Source organism: Hetaerina americana, unplaced genomic scaffold, assembly GCF_022747635.1.
Source record: "Hetaerina americana unplaced genomic scaffold, ioHetAmer1.1.p SCAF_18, whole genome shotgun sequence".
NCBI classification, from domain to species: domain Eukaryota; kingdom Metazoa; phylum Arthropoda; class Insecta; order Odonata; family Calopterygidae; genus Hetaerina; species Hetaerina americana.
The window spans coordinates 1586097-1602500 of NW_027286741.1; positions in this window are offsets into that span (position 1 = coordinate 1586097).

The window sequence follows — 16404 nt, forward strand, 5'->3', positions numbered from 1 at the left end:
ATAGAATGGGTTATGATAACAAAACACACGAGGTTAGTGAAAGAGCATGCATTTAAGTAGAACTTATTATTCCCTAGACGCTGAGGGTGGCAAGTGGAATTTTTGCTATCTATCGTATAACTCTGCAGTTGCTATCCCGTATTGTCCGCGGGAAGAAGGATTCCTTGAGTCGGCTAGTCCTGGCATCTATTTCCCGAATTTTATATGCATCCAAGCGACCATTGTATGTAGGAGTGCGAATAATTTGCGAGACCTCGGTGCTGAAACATGCGGATCTGAATTTATTTAGTAAGTTCAATCTTGCATTGCATATTCCTACTTCTAATGATTCCCATCACAACTCCATAAGCATTTCGGTGAGGCTTTTCGTTTTATCGTAAGAATTTTCAACAAAACGGGCTGCCCGGCGGTGAACCTTCTCAATATCCCGAATGAGGACTTTTTCAACCGAATCCCTTTATTTACATACATATTCTAGAATAGGCCTCTTCAATCAACTTCTCAAAGTGTCCAAGCGTGGAATGTGATAAATGAAACATTTTTAAAAATGGATATCATTTATGCATAGCTTTAAGTGTTAAATATGCCTATCACTATATTCACATTAACTGCCTTTTCAACATAAAATCGATATTTCTTCGGATTAATTCCCATCTAACTGAGAGGGACTTGATCTTCTATGTTTTAACACTATAATTATCATTTAGAGAATCACAAACATAAAGCCTCGACCAGGGCTCATTAAGCTGCGAGTGGCAAGGCGGAATTCGTTGGAGCGAATGCTACCGGCAAATATTTCTCTCTCTTCTTCTTTGCTTCTTCTTCTACGACGTTGAGTTGCTCCAGAATCCTTGACGCGATAAGACCGGCTCAGTTTAGGGGGAATGTGTAAAAGTAATCATAAGGTTGATCGATGAATTCCTGCTCTAGTAATGCAAACGTTTCTTCCCGCTAGGTACATAGCTTTAAGTATCAAATATGCCAATCACTCACATACAGGACGTCCCCAGAATCCCACGGACCTCGTCATCCGAATGCCTTACCTTCTTCCTTCCTTTATACCTCCTTTTATTTATTTTTTCTCTCTCTCTCTTTCGCCTCCCCCCCCTTCTCCTCACTTCGCCGGGTCTCTCCTCCTTCTCCCCCCGCCGAAACTCTCTTCTTGGTCCCCCGCCCTTCATCCCCTCCCCCCCTCCCTCCGCCATACACTCCACCAGCCCGTCCCTACCACGCTCTCGCATCGGGGCCCCCCAGACCACTGCCCTTCACTGCACATGCGCGAAGGTACCTCTGCGCAGCTACCCTTTCAACCGGGCTCGGAAGAAGTCAGTCATTGGCGTTCGAGAAGCCGGCCAAAGTGGTGTCGTTTGAGCTTGGCTTGGTTCTTCAGCGACCTCTCTCGCTAGTTTTCGCAGTACGAATCTTTTATTATTCCAATTGTGCAATCGGTCTGACCCGCGCTCCTTTGATGGATGGAATCGGAGGCGCGCAACCGTTCCGCTTGACAGCGATGCCATTGCGCCCAGCTTGAGCGCTGCAATTAAGGAGGACGACCTGGGCCATCAAATTTGGATTTGTTCTGCATATTCAGTGTGTGCGTGTGTGTGTTTGTGTGTGTGTGACCGATGTCTTCCTGTGCTGTAATGTTGTGACAGGGACAGGTCTTCGACAGCGATAAACTGGAAGTGTTATTCCGTCGAGAAGCTAAGTATATACATGAACGACACATCCGACTTTTTTTCTTATTATCAACCTAATATTTTCATATCACAAGCAATAAGTAAGGTGGCTGCCGATGGGACAACAATCTCTCGCATCTTTCACGGCAGGATATGATAACTGGTTTCTCTTAAATCGCAATTTTCTATGAGTCTGTTTCGAATTAGATCGAGAGAACCCTTTCGCCTTGTTATCTACAGGCATTCATTCTCATAACATTCCCAACAAAATTGGAAGTATTGGACCAATCGAGGAATGTTTTGAAGTTTGGAGTTACTTTTCTCAGTTTTCTGGTTGGGTGTGAGGATGTTGAATCATTCCCGACTGCGAGTTTGATCTAGTGCCGCCGCCGCACTCCTCGTCGCCGTCCCGTGTGATTGCTGCGGAAGATCTGAGTGGATTGTGTGCGGAGCGACGCAGCTTTGAATTGTGTTGGGGCGTGCGTGTGTGGTCCTGCATTACTTCTTGGGCTCGGAGATCGTGGACACTCCTCTCACCCCCTATTCCAATCTAATGTTGAAGGAAGGTAATTGCGGCAATATTTCGACTACTACAAGATGGTGGATGCATCGTGACCAGAGGCTTTTGTAGTGAAGATTTTTTTCTTCCTAAGCTTCCCTCCTACATCTCCGAATCCATCCCACTACCCTTAACGACCTTCTTGCCCTGAGAAAAAGGTTTCTTGCTTTTAGGAACTCTTTTCTTCGACGGGATCCAGCTCTCTTACCTAGCAAGAGCAGAACAGTTGAAACATCGGGAGGACAGCACCGATCCGGAAGGTTGCGCCCCCTTCTGTGCCAGTGGAAGGAGGAGATAAACACAGAGGGGAGCTGCAGCAGTCGACAGCGCATCGCGGAGACTTGGATGCTCGGCTGAGATATATTTTGGTGTGCCCCCCTGAACTAGAAGTGACACTGGCATAGCATTGCCGATCATTCGAAACACCGGTATCTGCTTTTCATAAGCAGTTGGACACATTCCCTTTTTCGGGAATCACTTATTGCTCCCGAAAGAAGAAAAATACTCATATCAAATCCAGGTTTTTGTGTGGTGGTTCCTAAAGAAAAGAGCTTTCTGTAACTTAAAGTATTTTCTGCTGAGAGATTGATGTTGAGCTGCAGAATAAAAACCCGTCTTCCCTTGGTTGTAAAAGAGTTTTATTCGTGCGAACAACCAGTTTACAGTGTAAAAACAGCCCAGATTCCCGAATAAATGAACATCCACTAAGAAGTGAAATAAGACGTGAATTTGAAATATAAATATATATCTCCGAAAGTGAATATATCTTCCATTTTCGTATTTACTTATCACGGTGCCGTTGGCGAGTGAATTAACCAATATATTATATTATCCTCTGTAAATCGAGCTTAATTATATTTGTGTCCAGTGGATTTGTGTGCCATTTTACCAAAAAAGTGAGTGTTTTTAGCAGAATAAATACAAGATTAAAAAAAATATTTTGGGAAGGTTTACTTCGTCAGCTCACCATTTATATTATTATTATTCATAAATTTCATATTCTTCTCTTTGCCCTGCTGCTGTTGTGTGTGCGTGTGTGTCAGCACCATCTCTGAAACGAAACATCCCTCGTGTGTTAGTGCTTGGATGTTATTTGCGAGTTTAATCTGATATAGTATTTATATTAAACTCGGTTTGAACGATATTCAGAAAGAACAACGGTCTGGCTATTGACGGCCGAAGTGCGGCGCTCGTGAAGAATACCGCGGAAATCCAAGCAAGAAGCATTTTGATCGCCGCCGAGGAGTTGGGACTTGGCTTCGAAAAGACAGTTAACGGAGCGCTCTAGGTAAGATAGAATACATTAATTAAAGTGTGCTCTGTTTCTCATGGCCGAAGGAGCGAGGGGCATAGTGGCCAATTGAGACGGCGTGTCGGGTGCGAGAATTTATGGGTCCAATTATAGACCATCCGAACTTCGTTTAGCAAATATTATCGGAAATAAACTTAAGTAAAAAGAAACGTAAATTTGATTTGGTTGTTACCAATTAAAATATCGTTCGTATCAAACTTAAAAAATACGGTAAATCGCTTGCCCGGAAATATTAGTGACAATTGACGTAGTCCTAACCTAGACCAATTATATGTTTTTGTATTTCCCCTGCTCGTAAAAAAAGAGTTCATTTAGTGTGTATATAAACCGAATAGTCCTATGTATTCCAAGAAACTGTGGGAGATGCCGCGGCAGTAACTGATAACGGAGTCATCTGATAAAGTGTGCATTGCAGCAATTTCAAGAGTTTATATTTTTTACAAATTTCCACATGACCTGAGCGGATTCATCGAGGTATAATTTTCCTCCTTGGCAAACTCTTTAAACTGCCAGGTATGATTCTCGAAATTTGTGAAATATTTAGAATACGCACACGTTCTGCCCGATTTGTATTCGACATTAATCCCCATACCGCACGAGTTGTAATCGGTGGAGCGGCTTCAATCACCCCGGGGGGGGGGGGGGAATGTAGCAAACTGCTTCGATGTACGAAGCAAGAAAAAAAACAACGTGGACAGGAAGAAAATCGACTGTTTCAAAGTTACTCATGTGATGTCCGTTGTTGTAATCGGAGGGACGCATGCTGCTGGCCTCAGCCTCCTCGGCTTTTAGGCTGGCACGGCATCGATTCGCCCTCTCGGCCGACGTGGGCCCTCCCCCCCCCTAATCGCCGGTCTTCCAGCACAGCCCTTTCCCTCATATTCCTTGGAGCTCTCCACCCGTCCCGACCTGTCTTGGGTAACATCGCCGGAGATACCCTCTCGGATAAGCCTTCGCTGCGCTGATTTATGGCGTGGCCTTGTTTGTATGTCACAACCTTACTCCATCGAAAAAGTGCTTCGACTTCCATTTGTTTATTCCCCTAATCATCGTTGCGTGTGTGGATCGGCGAGGTCAGAGTGGTGGGGTCGGGCGGTGTCAAACATTAACGATGGTTGAGGAATGACGGACGGGAATTGCTCTCTCGGGCGGGGGTAAGGCTTAAAGGGGGGGGGGTGCGTGATGGGGGGCTTGCGAACCCCGTTGAGGGGAGTGATTGTGTGCATTTCTCATTCTTTGTTATTTTATTTTCGGCGCGCACGAAATTGGTCGGTTAATTCTGCCCCCTCCCCCCCCCCCCCTCGGCACGTTCACCCGGCCCAAGTGACGGACACCATGTCTGGACGCAGGCAAGGTAGTGAGTTCGCTGCCCCCCTGACCCCACTTTCCGTGTTTGCTTTGTTGCACCATTGTCGCCTCGCCGGCCACCCCCGCCACGCGCAACGCTTAAAAGCTGAACAAATCCCGAACTGCTGTTGTAGTCCCCCCCCCCCGTCTCTTTCCTGCCCACTCCGCTCGTCAGAATTTCAATTACATGCACGCCCGTGAAAACAGAGCCAAGAGGAGCAGATGGGCTGTCCCGATCGTTTAAAACGTTCACGATCGGAGTAGGGGAGGGAAATTCTCTTTAAACTCTCCCACGGCATTATTCCCTTGTGCCCAGGGTCGAGCCAACATCACGCGAGAGCGTGCCTTTGCCTTGACGCGTGTGTCTCTCCCTCCGATAATCGGTGATTTGACGCTCGGCGAATGGAGCTACTTGTCCGGTGGCACTGTGAATTAGTTCGTCGCTATGCAATTCTCCTCTGCTCTCTCCCGTTTGAAATTCTATTTCAATGCTATGCTATTCAAGTGACCCCGCGTACTAACCGTTGGTTGCCCTGTGGGGCTTCCGTGGGATGTGTAGTGAGTCCATGTTACTGCGGCCGCCGGTGCCGTCCCGCTGGGAGACCGATTCCCGGGCGCCCTCCCTCGAAGGCGAGGGCGGCGTACCTCACGCCCGCCGCCGGCCCCTGCTGCTGGCCGCCTCGCTCCAAGCCGGCCGGCGAAACGCTCCTCGGAATGGGCGAACGGAATGAACGGCGCTCGGTACCTCCTCGTTTCCTTCCGCCTTTGCGAAACTATTGAGCTCGGGTGGTCGGTAGCATTATCTTACTCTTTTTATAGATTTATTTATTCTTCATGCCCGATTCATCAACGAAAGAGAACGACATTTACTATGGAAAAATGAAGATCGCAGGTACCGCAGTCGGAAATTCAATTTGCATAGCAGGCGATGATTGAACTTAAGTAACTTATTTCGTCGGTATATCAATTCTGTCATTTTGAAACGCAATTGAAGGAGTAATGGAATTTATTGTTGACTGATGTCGAATATGCAATTGGCAGCAAAAATACTAAAACCATTGTATACTAACTAATTGGTTGAACTTATTAAATCATCAATTGTAGTTTCGCGCGTTATCATAGGTGTTTGAAAAAACCCAATTATTTTCGCTAATCGAGGAATCACGTCGGTTGGATGAAATCAGCAGTAATACATATTCCTCCTTTGCTTTCATCCTTCTTGTGCCCTCCATTCGACATTTTCAGTGCACTTATTGCGGCAATCTGTGCGAACATGGTGTAGGAACGTCACCGTTTTGATGTTTTGAATGTCAGCAATACTTTTTGATAAATATTTTTTGCCATTCCATTTGTCAATTACTCCTTAATTTCGTAAATGTGTTATTTTAGTCCTTGAACTAAATTCTCACCAGTAGTACTAGTGCATACTCAACTTCCATAGCAAGAGCAGTGTTAGGACCAATGGAGGTGCATTTCGGAGGAACTTTTCATATACATTATTCGTATAGTTAAGGCGTTCTGCAAGCCTGACTTCTACTAATATACATGCACATATATATATATATATATATATATATATATATATATATATATATATATATATATATATATATACTCCCCTCAATTATAGTCTTCAACGTCCCACTGCCGGTCAATACCCCCTTCATCCACTTTTCCTGCCTCCATAGGATTTCTCCCAACAAACCCCTCTCTTCGCCCACCATACCAAGTACTTCCTCATTTGTTTTCTTCTCTGTCCATTTCAGACTTCTTCATTCTTCTCCATTCTTCTCCACACCCACGTTTCAAGAGCCTCCACTCTACGTCTATCCTCCTGCTTCAATGACCACGTTTCCGCATCGTACATAGCTACGCTCCATATCAAAGTTTTTTCGAGTCTTTTCTTAACATCCTTACTCAACGTCCCTGTCATCAACTCCCTCCTCCTTGTGAAAGCCTCTTTGCCTAGCGCAATTCTTCTCCTTACGTCCCTACTACTTTGACCGTGTTGGTCCAAAATACTTCCGAGATACGTAAACTGTTCTACCTGCTCTAGTTTTTGCCCTCCTATTTTAATGTTAAGCTTAGCATTTCTTCCAAAAAATCGCACAACACTTGTTTTATTAATATTGATTCTCATCCCATACCTGTCGCACTGAATTTCCAATTCACTCAGCAGCTCCAGTTCTTCCCATGCCTCTTTGATCATTTCATCGGCATACAGGTTGAACAGCAACGGTGATAATGGGCAACCCAGCCTTACACCTCTTCCTAACACTGCCCATCCGGACTCCCCATTCCCCACCCGCACCTGAGCAGTCTTACACATGTACAGGTGTCGGATTAGCCTCCTTTCCCTCCAATCTATTCCTATTTTCTGCAATATACTCATTAGTTTTTCCCAATTCACTCTATCAAACGCTTTTTCGAAATCTACGAAGCAGGCAAATACCTCCTGGTTGTGTTCTATATTCCTCTCAATTAATAACCTCATTACTGCAATGGCATCACGCGTACCTCTCCCCTTCCTAAACCCAAACTGATCATCCCTTAAGTAATCATTTGCCCTACTCGCTATCCTTTTGTTTATGATCCTGAGAACAACTTTAGCTGCGCGAAATATCAAACTTATTGTCCTATAGTCCTAACATGATGTAGCCTTTACCTTTTTCGGAATAGGAACTAAAACTGATCTCACAAAGTCTTCCGGCCAGAATCCCTCCTCATAGATACTACGAATCAGCCCATTTAGCCTCTTCCTCCCACATTTTCCTAAGCATTTTAAAAGTTCCGCGGGAATGTTATCCACCCCCACGGCCTTATTTAGTTTCATCTCCATTAATGCCCTTTCTATCTTTTGCTTTATTTGTTGCCCGCCTCAATTTATTTTTCAATTCTTTGTACTTCATTTTGCCTAACTCCGAGTGTACATTCTTCCATGTTCTCCGCTCATCCATCTTTGTAATCATCTCATACGTGATCCATGTTTTCCTAGTCCTTTTCCCGTTAACGGTTCCAATGGTGACTTTGCGGCTTTAGACAACCCTTTCTTGATACTTTCCCATTTTTCTTCGATAGTGCTTAGCTCTTTACCATTCTCCATGATTTCTTCTACCGCCTGTTTGTATTCCTTCCTTTTCAAACCATTCAATACTTCTACATTCCATTTTCTAACTCACCGCCCCTGCCTTATCTTTTTGAAACGGACGCTACACTTCATAACAACTAAGTTGCGGTCAGAGTCCGCATCCGCTCCCGGGAAGCCGTAAGAATTTATCACACTGATCCTAAACCTGTGTCTAACCAGAAAATAATCTAGCTGTTACCTCTCTGAGTCACCTGGCATTTTCCATGTATACCTGCGTCTTCTATTATGTCTAAACCAAGTGTTGGTGATGACTAACCCCTGTCTCCTGCAGAACTGCTTTCTCCCCGCGGTCATTCCTCGTGCCTAAACCGTAGTCCTCCACCTCATCACCATCTCTTCCTTCGCCTACCGTCGCATTCCAAACCCCCATCACTATCAAATGTTTCCCTGCAGGAACACACGCGATTATGTTCTGTATCGTATCGTATATCCTATCGACCTCTTCTTCTTTATGGTTGCTCGGTGGCATGTATACCTGAATAATAACCAAGTTCGTCGGTTCTGCTTTTATCTCTACTAGTAATAATCTACTCGTTACCTGCTCTATGTTGACTACGCTTCTTCCTACCTCTTCATTTAATACTATGGCATCCCCTCGTTGGCTCTCGTCCCCGCGGCTGTGTATTATTCAATACTGATCACTCCAGTAATCCTCGCTATCCTAAAATATCTATATTTCCTCTTTCCATCTCTCGCATAATATTCTCCAATTTCCCTATCCTCATCATCGTCCTAACATTCCACGTTCCTCTTCTAACTAATGTGGTATTTTTCTTCTACTTCTTCTGTCCTGCTGCTTCCGGTTTTCCCTTGCAGGGGTTTCGTGGGATGACGACCGCGGAAGCCTTGCCTCCCCCGCTGTCGGGCACGACACACGGCCGATTGGGCCGAGCCCCGTAGTTGCCAGGACTCAAAATCTCTGTATTGTCTATCATTTAAATCTTGGGAATGATAGTTGAGGTGGTTTCCCGTTGCCTTCCTCAATAGTGTTTTTAACGTGACACCATCACTTACTGGCCGCCCCACTGGGGTCTTACGCCATTGCAGCCGCCTCACTGAGGAACAGAAGCTGCGTGGACTACCTTTCGTCTGGTTCGAGACTTCGACCTATCTGGCATGGGTGACCCTACCAGGAGCAATTATTATTATTCCCGCGAGCACAGCTCTAGGGGTCTTCGGAACGCACAAGTCCTTCCACCACGTCAAGATTCTAATCCGGGGAGGGGATATATATATATATATATATATATATATATATATATATATATATATATATATATATATATATATATATATATATATACTACATACGATTGTACGGAAAAACTCATACGAGCGGCACAATAATGGGCTGACACAACATAACACAAATAGAAAAGAATAGACACATATAAAAGAACACGTACACGGTAAATTGTTCGAGCTTTCGGCCCTCTCAGGGGCCTTCTTCAAGAGAGACTGAAAAAAAAAATATATATATATATATATATGTACAAAAATCTTAAATTAATACGTATACTTTAATTAAATCCGACGGGAGTCATATTGACGCCGTTGTTTGTAACGAGACTAATTTCCATACGCTGTAACCTACTTCGAGAATGCAAAACGTTCAAGAGCCAGGACTATTCCATGGCTTTGCCCACGCGCGACTTGAGAGCTGGAAAAGGGCAATTAACATTTAATGTTAGTGTTGAACGTTTTCCCTTGGCATACAATGCCGTTATTTTATTATTAGGTTGTTTACCGTTCCAGATTTTGGATTGACACCGCACGAATGCTACACCTTTCATTTCTTCTCCTAACAAATCACAACCCACGCCCGCTGCCATAGACCCTTCTTCAATTCCGCATCCTTCCTACCTTCATTCTCGACTCCCAACATGTGTATACCCAACTTATACTTTCTCATAGTCTCTTAGTCCTCTCCGTTGTTTGCTTAACGCTTTCCCCTACCGGCCCAGTCCTCGGCATCCCATTCGGCCAGCGAAATCCACTTCCCCTGTCACCTCGGAATCCCCCCCACCAATCCCCTCTCCGCCCCCACCCCCTCATTTATTTCCCCCTTTTTCTACTTCACCTCCTCCATCCTTCTCCACTCCCACTTTTCCAAAGCCCCCCGTCCACGCCTATCATCTTCTCTCAATGGCTAAGTTTCCGCGCCGTACATACATACATAGCTACGCTCAATATCCAAGTTTACAACCAGCCCATTCTGAGCATCTTTGTACGATCCCCCTGTTATAAATTCCTTCCTCCTTGCGATAGCTTCGTTTCCTACTGCAATTCTTCTCCTTTCGTCCCCACTACTTTCGCCATTTTCGTCCCTTCCTAAATGTGAGAACTTTTTCACCTGCTATGAATGTTTTATGGACTCATATATTTAATATTAAACTTGGCTTTCCTCTTTCTGGAAAACCGCTCAACCTTTGTTTTGTTTATAGTTTTGCTTATCAGTAGTATTTCATATAGGTTTCATTTCTTTAGCGAAGTCAGTAAATTATCTGTTGTCTGTCAGTCTGTAAGTCAGTAAATTATCCTATTCGCGGTCTGTTCAAATTCGCTCAGCGATGAATGGGGAACAGCGTCGCTATCTGGCGAACCAGCGGTTGATTCTCTGAGAACCTGATTTCATCCATTTCCCTCTGACTTTCACGCCTTATTCTAGTTTTTCCAACTGCTCTTTAACCATTTGTTTAATATGTGCGTCGAAATGCATGGTTTCAACTGTGGCTGACAAACCTGCCTCACATGTCTTTCTTACGCTGTCCATCCCGACTCTCCATCGGCCACTCGTTCTCAGTGGCCCCACACGATCCCTCCAATCTCCTCGTGTTTATTTTGCAATACATACATTCATTAATTCCACCCAATTTTCTTCATCGAACGCCTTCTCGAAATCTACAAAACGAAGAACTTATCCTTCCTTTATTATGTTTTTCTATTTTCCAAAAATCCCATCGCTGTTCTGACATCACGCGTGCCTTTTTTCCTCCCTGGAATCTAAACTGACCTCCCCAAGTTATCATTTTCCCGTCTCTTCATTCTCATGCTAAATACCCCAGCGACGTCTTCAGCGGTGTGCCAAACCAAGCCTATAGCTCCATAGTGCTCCGACCTATGTCCCCGTTAAATGCCTCCCTCAATTCATGCTACCAATTTTTTCGTATCCTTTCATCCTCAGACGTTCCCCTAAGAATGTTCCGCGAGGATTTTATCTACCCCCAAAGCCTTATTTGATTTCAATTCCCCTAATACCCCTTTTCTTTCGTTATCGAGTATGCCTGGATATAAGTAGTCTTAACCCGTCCAAACCTGCTAGTTGTTGACGCAGGTATTCATGTAGATTATCTATCTATATATGCCTTCCATTTCTCTGGAATATTTCTGGTTTATTTAATACTTTTTGTCGCATCTTCGGTAGTGTCCACTCAGTTACTCTTCATGCCTTTGGCAGTACTTCCGCCCTCCTTCCCAGAGCACCAGTCCTTTTCTTTCAATTCACTCGTCCTTCCCACGCGCTCGCAATCTCTTCTTCCCTACCTCGCTTCTTTCGCCCCATTCGATCTCGATCAGTTCATTATTCAACTCTTGCCCTTTCCGTGTTTACTTTCTTCTACTTTTTTACCTCGGACATATTTATAATATTCTCATTCATAAGCCGTGGTTTCCTCGTCCTTCCCCAATGTTCCGTTCATATAGTTTCGTTTGCGGCTCGCGATAGTCGTTTTTTTGACGTTTCCATCATCCCGTTTCGTCCCTTGTGAACCTTCCCGTTCAAAGGTTGATGTCATTCCCGAGAGTTTTGATGATTCGGGTGAACGAGGGAGGTCAGCATTAGCCGTTGGCCACCGGAAGACCTGGCGACCACCACCGTCCTGCTGCCATTCGTCAGCGGACGACAGTTTACCCTTCGACATGCCCCCCCCCCCCGACTACGTTTTCCCACTCCTCAATTCACAGCTCAGGGACGGAAAGGTTTTTAAAATATTCTCTAATCTGTTAAACGGATTCAGTAGTCCACCATTCTTGGCATAATCACGGATGCCAACGTTAAACGTTTTGTACATCTTACAATGATGACTTACTTTAATGTGAATTACATTTAGTCAGCTTCTCAATTTCTGCTTTTTATTATAGCGAACAAATTTTGGGCGAAAATTGAAACTCATTCAGCATTGCGTTTTCATGGAAACTGAATAACAGTGACTTTTTAAATGAATTTCTCGTTTAAAATTTAGGATCCAATGTGTTATTTGAAGTCGTGGTCAAAGTGGGTAGAGCATTGGGGACTGCCTATTTTTAGAGCCCTGGTTCGATTCCCGGGCACCCTCAGTTTCACACGAGCGTTGTGATTTTTTCCGGGTACCAGATCTCCTAGGGGAATCCATAGCCGGCACAGGGAAAGGAACTGTCCCCCCCTTATTACCCTGCCTCGTCGTCTGCCATCACCTACCAAACCGACCTTCGGGTTGATCCACTGTGCTTTGCTTTATATTGTGATTTTTTGTGAATAATGCGCGTAGCAATGCAATATTGTTATGCAAATTTCTGAAGTTAAATATTGTTCAATTTTTCCTTATTAATTAATGCGTCAGTTGCTACAATTTATATCTGATCTTACTAAATATCACGTGTAATAAGTTAAATAAATGGTCACCGAGGATCACCGGTGGATTATCTTCAATCGCGTGGAGGATTATATTTTACAATCGCCGTGATACTATGGTTTTGTTTTAAGATTAGCCTTGGAAGTTCCTTCCATAAAAATACTTCTACTGGCCGTGCCAAAGAGAGCCACTAATCCGTACCATCGCCGCCAAAATGTTTCGGAACAGTAAGCCTTAAATGACTTACAAATACATCTCTGTCATTCTTCCTACAGCTTGATCGAATCAATCAGAAATGTTGACGGAGTAAATATCGACCGCCTCTATCTCGATGTTTCGAACGATTTCAAGTCATGAATATATTTCCGATATAACTATTGATGAAACGAACATAAATCTTCCCCGGCAATCCAAAAAAATAATTATATTATCTCACCTGCCGGCGAGATACATTTTAATCCATGCCGGCTGTTTTGATTTCTCCCTGAGAATTCAATTAATTCTTTTCGTTAGGAATCGAATTTAAATCGTGCCCAATTCCAAATCGATCGATTGAATCTGTGGGTCAAAATGGGTCGTCCTCGCGTTAACTCCACCAGAATGGCGTAATTGGATGGCGCAATTGGATTGGAACCCGTCGGGCTTCGTTCGTAATGAGTTCGCTAAGCTGTCTTCGGTCTGCTTTCGCGTTGCATTTTGGCGCGTTTATTGTCTTGGGACCAAAGTTTTCATGTCTTTAGTTTAAGATATCCGTTTTCGTCGTGCCCCTTTGGGAAAAATTCTCAGCAGGAAATAAAAACGGTTTGCCTCCGTTATATTTTTAAATTTAGACATACTGGGGCTTTTCAAGTTTTGAAGTATATATATATATATATAATATGTATTTACCTTAACCGGTACATTACCTAATAATAATATATATATATATATATATAATATATATATATATATATATATATAATATATATATATATATATATATAATATATATTTACCTTAACCGGTACATTACCTAATAATAATAATAATATATACATATATATATATATATATATATATATATATATATATACATATACTATATATATGTAAAGTTCGGATCTTTTTAAAGTTCAAAAAAATCGCATCAGTGAACGCAATCAAAAACCTTTCAGGAAAAAAATTAACTCTGACAACAGATGAGTCCGAACCTTTCCGAGAAACGCTTGATAAAAAACTCTTACTGCGTTCAGGTTCTTTTTACGGTCCCCCCCCCCTTTCCCCTTAAGGAGTCTCATTCCCTTGTCTTATTTCGCTCTCGTCATTCTGCGGTCTCCTCGTCTTTCTCCCGAGAACGGCTGGATCTCATCTCTCCTCTCCCCCCCACCTCCTCCTCTTCCCACCCCCCCTCCTGCGCATCTCCCGGGAGAGGCGAGCGTCACTACGGAGCCGCGGACAACAAGCCGACACATGGGCGCATATACAACGAGCGAGAACTGATGATCTTGGATTATGATTGTTAGGTGTTTTGATAAGTAGTTTAAAGGCTTAATTATGAAAACTCTAAGGAGATCAGTGATCAACCGGAATGTTGGTTTGGCGGGGTAGCTCACCCAAAGTAAGCCCAACTATACGACTTGTGAAATTCACGCATTTCCATGGTATTAAAGGGGCCCCAGTTCCTTTTCCTGTGCCGGTAATGGTCTCCCATGGAGGTCTGGTTGACCCACAGCTTGGGTGGAGTCGAGGGTGCCCGGAGAGTCGTGCGCGGGAATCGAACCCGGTCACTCGCCTAACCGCGTCACCCACTGGGCTACTCCGCTCCCGAAGGCTCTATTGGGGGCACATGATATCATTGAACGGTGATATTGGTTATACAATGGTGCCCCCTCCCCCGGTGCTCGACGGCTCCCGCTTGGGCGATGTCTTCGGCCCAACAGCCCTCCTGCCCCGTTCTTTCGTCTCTTTCCCCATTTAGTCTTCGCCTATGTTTCTTCTTCCCTTCGTGTTCTCGTGATTTTTTGTGGCTCAGGTGTGAGGCAGAGAGTTGCAGGCAGGGGGAGGAAGGGAGCGAGAGTTGGCTGACCCGTCAGTCGCTCGTTCCAAGGACGTTCGCCCCGCGAGCATTCCCGGCCACTCGACCGCCCTCCTCCGCCTCGACCGACGCCGACGCTCTCGCCCCCGACGCTGCCTCAATCATCCGTCTCCCTTGCTCAGCGATTGCATCGACTGCCCATCCCTCCCTTTTCCACATAATTCCAATGAAACCCCCCCCCCCACAAATTTGTTTGTAATCTTCTCACATTTCTAAATATGACTGCGCCGACAAGAGGTCGAAACGTTGTGACGAAGAAATTGACGCGATCTCATGTCTGATTGTTTCCTCATTGACTTTTTTTCACTTAAGATCGGTGGAGCTTCAGTTCCAAAATGTCGTAATCAATTAATTGTAAATTAGATAGTGTGTCGACGAAGGCTAACCCTGATCGATTGGAATTTTGAGTTTGTTTGAAGACTAAATCAGCCGAACATCGACGTGTCTCGCGCCTCCCGAAGCCAAATGGCGAGTGCACTTTCATCTGTCTCTCTGTTGGTTCGTGATTTCTTCTATGATGGAACGTTATCGTTTTCGTTATTGCAAGGGGAATTTAATGATGCATTCCAAACAATAGTTTTCTTTTAGGTAGTAAAATTATCGAATGTACATAGTTGCCATTGCAGCAGGTTTTCATATACCTGGAAACGATCACTCTCACGATTCACAGTGGACTGTACACAATTTCAAAATGGTTTATTTTTAGAAAATAGTAGACTTTATTAATCGCTGCGTAGATACTGTTGCTGGCCCATAAGTACAGAGCATATCCTTAGGAAAGGATTCTTTTTTCATTGAAGTGATTTGCCTTTCGAAATTTTTGCCTCCGATTGCGAAAAACTTGGATGATGTTTACTTTAAAAGTTATGCCGACTCGGCTTCATATTTCAAACTTTCTTGCTTTCTCTGTTACGTGTTCCTAGGATAATGGGGGGGGGGTATCTACTTGAATCTGTGTGGCGCAATTGATCAATTTCACGAACTTGAAATAGTTTTCCATTCCTCATTAAGTTCCCTCCGAGGCTATTCCGAATACAGAGTGAGAGAGAGTTGCTTAGTATTCTCTTTTGGATGAAAAAGATGAAAATATTCTTGATTCCCTATTTTGAGACCAATTAAAACTTATAAAAAAACTTCTCTCTCGAGTTGGGAGTTATTATTACACGATGCTTCCTCGCGTTATTTTTGCAACGAAAGTTTTCCTTATCGAATTCGACTGTCGCCGTCCTTCGGCCCTGCATTCGACGGAATTGGCATGATTTGTGCCGAAGTAATTGAAGTGCGTTTTTTATTTTTTAATATTAAGCGAAGCCGTATTTCTCAGATTGTCGCTCTTTGTGCTTTTCTCATTCCCGTTTTGATGAGCCAAACGTATTACTCTGTGGAAAATGTCGAATGAAGCGGAAATAAAAAATTCGCTGAGTGGAATTTTTTCCAGCAAAATCCCTCGGAATTATTTATTGCTGTGTAAAACCTGAAACTTTTTATTTCAGTCGTCGAAAAAGACACTAGGTGGTATTTTCAGCTGTTGCTATTGTGTGTGGCGGCTGCATTCATACTTCGATGTGTTTTTCATCTTTATCTGCTTCACCTTTGTCCCGTTCTCAAGTGTGCCATTCCCGAGCCCCCCCCCCCTCCACGCCTTGTTGTACCCCCCGCCCTTCATGCGGGGATC